Raw genomic sequence first — 8968 nt, 5'->3', positions numbered from 1 at the left:
AGTTGATGTAATAGCCAATAGACATTTAAACCGAGTAGGTTTATGAAAATGTGTGGAGCGGCGATATCCTACAGATCGATCTTTGAAGGTCTTGAGTAAATTTTTGATAACTTTTTTGTAGAAAATGGTAATTACATGAAGAAAATCATAAAAACTTAATTGTTAATGAAATGACGATGTTTTTTGGGAAAGCCAGTTTCTAATCTCTATAACCTAGTCGATGTAATAGCCAATGGACATTTAAACCAAATAGGCTTATGAAAATGTGTGGAGCGGCGATATCCTACAGATCGATCTTTGAAAGTCTTGAATAACTTTTTAATAACTTTTTTGTCGAAAATGGTAATTGCGCGAAGCGAATCCTAAAAACTTAATTTTCTAGTCAAATATCGATGTTTTTTGAGAAAATCAGTATCCAATCTCTATACCCTAGTTGATGTAATAGCCAATGGACATTTAAACCGAGTAGGTTTATGAAAATGTGTGGAGCTGCGATATCCTACAGATCGGTCTTTGAAGGTCTTGAGTACATTTTTAATAAATTTTTTGTCGAAAATGGTAATTGCATGAATGAAATCATAAAAACTTAATTGTTAATGAAATGACGATGTTTTTTGGGAAAGCCAGTTTCTAATCTCTATAACCTAGTCGATGTAATAGCCAATGGACATTTAAACCGAGTAGGTTTATGAAAATGTGTGGAGCGGCGATATCCTACAGATCGATCTTTGAACGGTCTTGAGTAGGAGATCTGAAATATGTGGACGCAATAATAATGCATGCGGTGGCTAGTTTTCTGCGGCCGTGTTGGTGCATCGCACTATGCGCACATTTCTGGGGATATGCGGATCCACATGTGTTGTCTGTGCCATCGTACACTTGTATCTCTTTTGCGAACGCAAGCTCGTGTGGGTAGTCGCACACAACTTCAAAACCGAGGCGGGCATTACATCTGCGATATGAGAATGCACTCTTAATGCGCGAATGTATGCGAACGCATTGCACTGTATGTACGTACATATTCACAAGAGTTGAGTATAATCTATGAATCTATGTGTCTATTTTGATATGAGTATGATAGTGAATATTATACGCGTGTTATGGGGAAAAATCTGAACGTATGTGCGTAACAATTTGAAATATGAAACAAATTTGATGTGGAGTACAAAAATTTTTTATACATGCTTTATTATATCAAGAAAAAAGTAGTAGAATTTATAAGAAACAAACTTGATCAAATAATTAAAAAAACTGATAATTGATTGTATATTTTATAAAATATTGAAACTTAAACTTTTTATCAAGAAAAAAATAAAATATGCACTGAATAGTTTTTAACATGAAAAAAATCTATGTAAATATTTATCATAATTGAAGCGTAATGTTCATTATTTTATAAATAATTTAAATTTAAACGGTTAGTTAAAATAAATAAATAACGAGATATGTCATAATATCGCCATGCATAGCTTACTTAATAAAAATGCAATTTTCGCCGAATGCGGAAAAATGTGACAGAGGAGCCCGCGAGGTCTGTCCACCTCGCCGCCTGGCCTAGCCATCCGGAGTCCTTCGCTCAAGCACTATCTATGACGCGTAGAGAAAGCCACAGCGTTTGCTTGTTGACATTGACGGCAGCCATGTTGTTTCTCGGTGTCTGGTAGATGCAATTTTTGTTCCCCTTTTGCGATCCTTTGCGCTAGAGCTAGCGCGCGCGGTTTCGCTCGTAGTATGAGCGCACACACGAATACTGGTGGAGGCCGAAGACTCACCTCAGTGCGGTGGTATCATCAAGAGAGACAAAACAGAATCGCATCACCATCATCAAGAAACGTCATCGACGACGACGCGAACTGAAGTCAGTAACCGTAACAGTATCGAATGAGAACACATTAAGTTGAGTCTTGAGCCACCCTCTTTCCCACTACGTTCTTGTAACGTCCGATAACGCGCCACGCCCCCCCTCGTGTCGGATTGTTTTGGCGTTTCGGCGATTCGGCGATTGACAACACCGGTGATATGCGAGCACGAGTCATGCCGGGCGCAGTGTGCAAGTAAGATCTCTCGAAGAGAAACCTCCAGGAAGACCGGAAGCCGGAAGACAAAAGCCGACGACATGTCAGCAACGGAACGACCCGGCTCCTAATACAAGGAGCACGAGGTGTCAGAACCTACTGACCACCGATCGGACTCGCTTTGTGCATAGTGCATAGTGCATAGTGCTGTAGTGAAACCATCGACTTTATTATTTATAGATATTGTAGAAAATTGTTCCAACGGAAAGACGCGAACAAACGTATGAAGCACTCACTCACAAAGAGCGTTCTGTCGTTTGGAAGCTAGCGGTGTGAAAACTGTTCGCGGTGGTGAATCGGGTGTGTGATCCTAAAAGACTTTGCGCGGGAACAACTCCGTCTGAGGAGGGTGTAATATTCAGTGGGTCCCGTGTACTGTGAAGGTGAATCGTGTAAAACGTGAACTGCGAACTGTCTCGCGACTCGTGTCAAGTGTTACAATAATCGTTCTAAGTATCTACTAGAAATCCGTAGACATTGCCTGCGCCTGCATGTGTGTGTCTGGTTTCGGTGTCGTCGCTGCAGTTGGCAATAGAGCAGTGCTAGTTATCGCGTTTTTCAAAAAAATCGGCATTTTATTTGCTCGTATCTCTGACGCTGATAAGCGCCTGGATGATTTCAAGTTCGACCATTTTTCTAGCTCAGTTACACCGGTGACAATGTAAGCTAATGCATAGAAAAAATACAGCCATGTAATATATTATACCGAATGTTAATTAAATAAGTAGTCCAATTCATTTGCGTGCGGTTTGTGTGTTTCTTAATTTATGTGTTTTGTGCCGCATTATGGCCGAAAAAAATCCGAGAAAATAAAAATGGCGACTCTCCTATTCTGGTTACGTAAGTAAATTTTAAGTAAATATGCAAACATTGTGTACAGTCACTTGAGAATATCCTCCGGCATAACTCCACACCTCATTCTCACAATATGTATCGTTTTTTTTTATTTTCGCGTTCAATCAAAATAGTGTATTAATATTTAAAACATATATTTGTTACGCATACACCGCACAAAAATGATCACTAATTAACTGCATGAACAAAACTAATACTTGGAAATAGCGATCGGTTCATTTATAACTAACTTAATTAAAAATAATATTAAAATTAACTTTAAATAAATTTAATATCAACCTTCACAATAGCAAGCTTGATGGTAAAAGTTAACGTAGTATATTTTTATGAAATTAAAAATCGGTTTACTGAGAGTCTGTCCAATCAAACAAAATAATTTGATGCACTGCAATTTAGCCTTGTCCTTATTTTTCAATATATTTTAAATTAGTCGTCATAGCAGCATACCACTATACACAATAGACATTGTTTGCTATATGCATTTGCAAGAAGCGTATGCAACTCTTTATAATGGCTATTTATTCTAATAATAAGCAATGAGCTAGATCTGCGAACGAAATGACATCGGAATATTTTCATGACAACCCGCTACAAAAATTTACATCCGTGCATGAAATTTGAACAATAAAAATATTCAACGGTAATTGGACTCATAATAGGTGGATAATAAGAATATTGATAAACAAACGCTACATAATACGAACCATGTCCCGCGTAGAAATAATATGCGCCGAAGTAACAAATAACATGCATTATACACCATGCCATTGTCAATGGGTGCCGTGTCTGGTAATTGTTTTTGCAAATAAGAAGCCAGCCGCATAACAGAAAACAAGCAACAATTTAACATTTAACATGACGATGTGTTACACTAAACATTATATACACATCCATTGCGCTTTTTCGTCAGCGATGCATATTTACAATATTGAAGGAATTGCATACTGACATTCGTGTGTCAAAGGTCGACCTTTTTTATCGTATCGATAATGAAATCTGATTCCTATACTGTCTGCGGTTTCAGTTGTGCAATTTTCAATATTACATAAATAATAATAAATTTCCACGCATCGTCTGTAATATATACTTGCATTCAGTAATTACAATCTTAAACTAATATTATATCTTATTTACTAATTATTTACTTATTTAATATTATATTAAGTTTTTGCACAATTTGTGTCATCCAAGGAAAATCATCAAAAAAACATTTCCTATATAATTACGATATCTGCCATTTGGCACATTGCCTTAAAAATCCTCGACGAAAATAATGTCGCCAATAATATCTCTTATGAATTAGTATTTTCAATTTAAAATTAGTTAAGGATGAGAGCTTGCTCATGCAATGGAGTCGAATACTCTTATGCATATTATATATACGTGTATATATATATGTCTGATCAAAATAATTTTCAAATATATATAGACATCAAAACCAATATTCATTCTTCATTCTTCAATCTTCATGATATAATTGGATAACAATTATAAATAAAATAAAAAGAAATTCGTAGCGGAATTAAATTAATGAAGTCAGTGTTAGGATTTTAATACTCATGAAAATAATTAGGAACACATATCAATTAATCTGAAATATATTATCAGATCATAAAATGGAACGAGCTTTCAGGATATTATTCTCACCGTTACCATGACTCATTTATCAAATAAAAATACAAAATATAATTCTGAAAATTTTCAATAATTATAGATACATACGAATTTTTTTTATCCTTAAAAGCTTTTTTCTAACAATTTTCAAAACTTATTTCCCTGTATTGTTTGACTAGATTTTCTAAAATCTGCTATCGTATTTATATATTATATACGTATCAAGCTTCCTACATATTTTATATATTTTGAGTTTATGGCTGATGCATTTATTTTTACATTTATCACAGCAACAAAACTATTGATGAAAGCTATGAATCAAGTATATTATCACAAATCTTTCAAACACAAATATCTAATTTTATTTGTATTTAAAAAGTATAGATTTCATTAAAATATGCTAATTCAAATATGATAATATGAACATATTTAATGAAATTATACTCCTTAAATACTGTTAAAATTGGAATGCATGCCAAATTAAAAATAGCGCAATGCAATACTAAGTAACATGTGGCTTGTCAAAAAACTAAATTCATTTCATCGACATTGTAAGATTGAACGTTTTTGCTAAATTATTTAATGCCAACTTACACAAACCATTTATTAAATTTTTAATATATTTAATTCAATATATACATTTATTTTAAAATGTATTGTCTAACTAAAACAATTTTGTTCTTAAATTCAACATATGTTGCCCTCATAGAATGGTTTCTGTATCTTGAAAATGATTTGTTAAAAAAAAAAATATTTTAATTTATTAATGACGAAAGTCGTAAATCTAGAATAAACACACAATTATTTAGTTCAATATTTCTTAAATTAAATTTAAATTAAAAAATTAAATTGTTAAATGCAATGGGAGGGTATCTATCATCGTATCATCAATTATAGAGATCACCCAAATTAAAAGGAATTTTAAAAAATGTTTTTCTTTACTAATATTTTCAAATTAACACAATATTGAAAAATGGGTATACGAAACTCACAAAAGTAGTCAATAAATTAGTACGAAAAATTTTTTTTAATATTATATAGTTTTTTCTTATGCATATAAAAAATTAACAAACAGGCCTGTCAAGAATTCTTTTCCATCATCTTTCATAATGATTCATAAACAATATTTTCAAAAATTAAGTATTTATATAATTTAATTTTAGTGTAATTGTTAAGATTTATGAGCTATGAATCACTCTATTTGTGCAATAGAAACATTAGGATAATATTATATAAACAGAAAATATTATAGAAACTAGATTATTATGAGAGTGGCATACGTTTAATTATATATGTAATTATAACAATACCTTAATCTTGTTATGAACAAAAAGCTTTCATAGCGGCATATTTTCATTTATTAAAAAGATAATCTGAATTATGTTTAATAAATATTCTATGCGTGTTCGATAAGGCAAATTATTTAAAAAACTTATATTAAACGAAATACTTGCATCAAGGTGATATTTACACAATATAATTATATATTTATTCCGCAAAATTAAACTAAGATTAAGATTAAATATATCAAACAACCATTATGAATTGTGCGAAAAGGATAAAATAAATTAAATATTTATTGTTTGAATTTCTACCTATTTTAATCAGTATTAGTCATATAAACATGCAATCATAAGAATTTTCATAGAGAGCTTAATATATATGAGCTGTAAAACAGTCTCTTTTTACCCTTCGTTGAGTGATGGTCGAAATTATTACCTCCTAATAGTTTTTCTGTATTAAATATTCTGAATCTTTTTTATTAACATCGTTGTAATTGAAGAATTATTTTCATTGAATTAGTTTTTTTATGATCTATGTTTAAATAATTTGTGTGTTTTATCTACTGAAGAATCGTCAAATTTGGACTCGAAACGTAAGAATATCTATTAAAATTTTAAGAAACATACCTTAATTTTCTTACTATTTTTGTTATCTGAATAGCCTGCTTAAGAAGTATTTTGTTTAAACTATATATATATAGAGGGTAGGATGAGACACAAAGGTCCAATTTGACTTTGAGAAATTATATTGTAAAAACCAAACCAATTATTTCACAACAAATAACACATATCAAACAAACAACTATCTGACTATATTCAGTAAAATTCACAGTTTATTCTAATTATAGAAATGTGTCTTTTACTATTTTTCTACAATTTTTCATATGTCCTTTTTTACTTCAATGTCTAACTTTCAATTTTAAAGGAAAATTACAAAAATGGGCACATTTTCTACAAAGATAACACTGTATATAAACTTGGCCTGGTAATATATAATTGCATTTGTTAACTTTAATTTACATTTTGATTTGCTATTTTTTTTATTTTACACCTTTGCAAGGGTAAAGATTCTGTTTTTTTTTTCACCCCACCCACATGTACAATTTTATAGAGGTTATATAAAAAATATGTTAAATTTAACTTAAAAATAACAATACATATGATGAAACAACTAAGTGACGTATACTTAAATGTCAGGTATTATAAACTAAATAAAAGTGCTCAAAACCAAAAAAACTACTAACGAGAAAAATACTTTTATTGTGAAAATACATGGCGCTATATATTTTTTTAAAAATTATTGTTGGTAAAAAATTCTTAACCCGCGGAACTTCAAGCCCTGCTCTACTCTATATATATATATATATATATATATATATATATATATAAATCTCTCTCTGTCTCTGTCTCTCTCTTTATATATATATATATATATAGAAAGAGAAAGAAATATTTATAATAAATTTTAATAATAAATATATTTTTAGTTCTTCCTAACAAAGTATTATATTTAAATATTTCGTTCAAAATATTAAAAATTAACATAAGAGCAACAATTTTATAATTTTTTCATGCATTCATTTATCATGCAATATTTTTAAATAATGCAATTTATCATTAGTTAAATAAATTAATGATATCTATGATCAAGGAATAAAACGCGCATAAAACAAATGGAGCAAAAAATTTTCGAATGATAAGATATTAGTGAGATAGATAACTTATATTTGCAAAAGCTTAAATATAAATTTCTGTTAATACTACTTCTATCATTTGCGTTATAAACTTTAAATTATGTATCATAAACTATATAAATAATTTATATGTAGGCAAATATAATTTTATACGGCATGAAACAACTTATAATAAATAAAACAATAAATCTTCAGGTTTTTATATAATTTGATTTTATGATTTTAAAACAAAAACTAATAGTAGCTATTATAATAATATTTTAAGATATTAAATATTAAATTATCATCACATTGTGTGAATGTTTGAGAATATGAGAACCGCATTTTTTTCAAAATCCTTTATAATTATAGGGTAGGGTCGGGCACAAAGGTCCGATTTGACTTGGAGTGTGAAACCTAAACATATTATATCACATTAGATAACACATATCAAACAGACAACTATCTGACTATGTTCAGTAAAACTTCCAGCTAATTCATCATTCTAGATATATGTATTTTGCTGTTTTTCAAAAATTTGTAACCTAGCCATTTTTACCCCTAGACTCGTTAAATTGGATGGCCAATAGGTCCAATGTCTTATTTTTAATTTTGAGGAGATTTTTCGAAATAACAGATACATTATACAACCAATTTGATTTTTTACAGAGATAACACTGTATATAACCTTGATCTGTTATTTTGTCAAAAATATTTATTCATTTATTTAATTTATCTCTTATAAAATAGCTTTCTTTAATCTAATTTACGTTTATTTACTATCTTTTATTGCCAGGGTAATGGTTCAGTGTGTCTTTTTTACGACATAAGAACCAAGATGACTGCTGGTTATACATCTTTTTCTCTGTACTTTCAAATATTGTTGTTAAAAAATTCTTGTTTTTGAGTTATCGGTGGTGAACCTTTTTACCCGCGTACCTTTAAGTCTCGCTCTACCCTATGTGATTATTCAATATTAGTTCATTGATTTTTATAAATTTGTTATTAATATAGAGTTAAGAAAGATTATGTGAAAATGATTATTGTTAAAGAAAATTTATATTCTAACAATAATAGTTATCAAGCTTTGCGATTTTGCATTTTTGTGGTCTAGTTTTTTATTTTTATTCATTCATTTGTTTCATCGTTTAATGACTGAATGATTTCGAGAGTGATTAAAAATAAATACGCCCCGTATGATGCAATAGTTATAAAAAGACTGCACTCTCATGCATTTTTGCAATACATATATTTGTTGACTTTATAGCCTAGAAATTCTATTTAGAATTACTGACCACGATTATAACGTTAAGCCATATATTCCTTGATGTAAATGATAAATAATATATAAATAATATAAATGATAGTGAAATAATTCAAATTGGTTCGAATTGGTCTCTAATTAACCCTATATTAAAAATTAAGTACGTTCTTTTATAAAATATAATCAGTATTATAGAAATCATTT

The 8968-nt window shown here is 29.9% G+C and overlaps 1 protein-coding gene across 1 annotated transcript in view; it reads left to right on the top strand.

The window, feature by feature from the left end:
• The first annotated feature begins 1642 nt into the window (after positions 1-1642).
• The window catches only part of LOC113376280 (zinc finger protein squeeze-like), an 82303-nt gene continuing 74977 nt past the window's right edge, over positions 1643-8968 (top strand). The window contains exon 1 of the mRNA XM_026616186.1: positions 1643-2915. The gene's annotated coding sequence lies outside the window, so the exon portion shown is untranslated. The remainder of the gene's footprint in view (positions 2916-8968) is intronic.

This window comes from Ctenocephalides felis, unplaced genomic scaffold (genome assembly GCF_003426905.1).
Source record: "Ctenocephalides felis isolate EL2017-DRISC unplaced genomic scaffold, ASM342690v1 CF-g0.4_SCAFFOLD_01886, whole genome shotgun sequence".
Lineage (NCBI taxonomy): Eukaryota > Metazoa > Arthropoda > Insecta > Siphonaptera > Pulicidae > Ctenocephalides > Ctenocephalides felis.
Note: the sequence above shows the minus strand (reverse complement) of the source record. Positions and strands in the feature narration are given on the sequence as shown.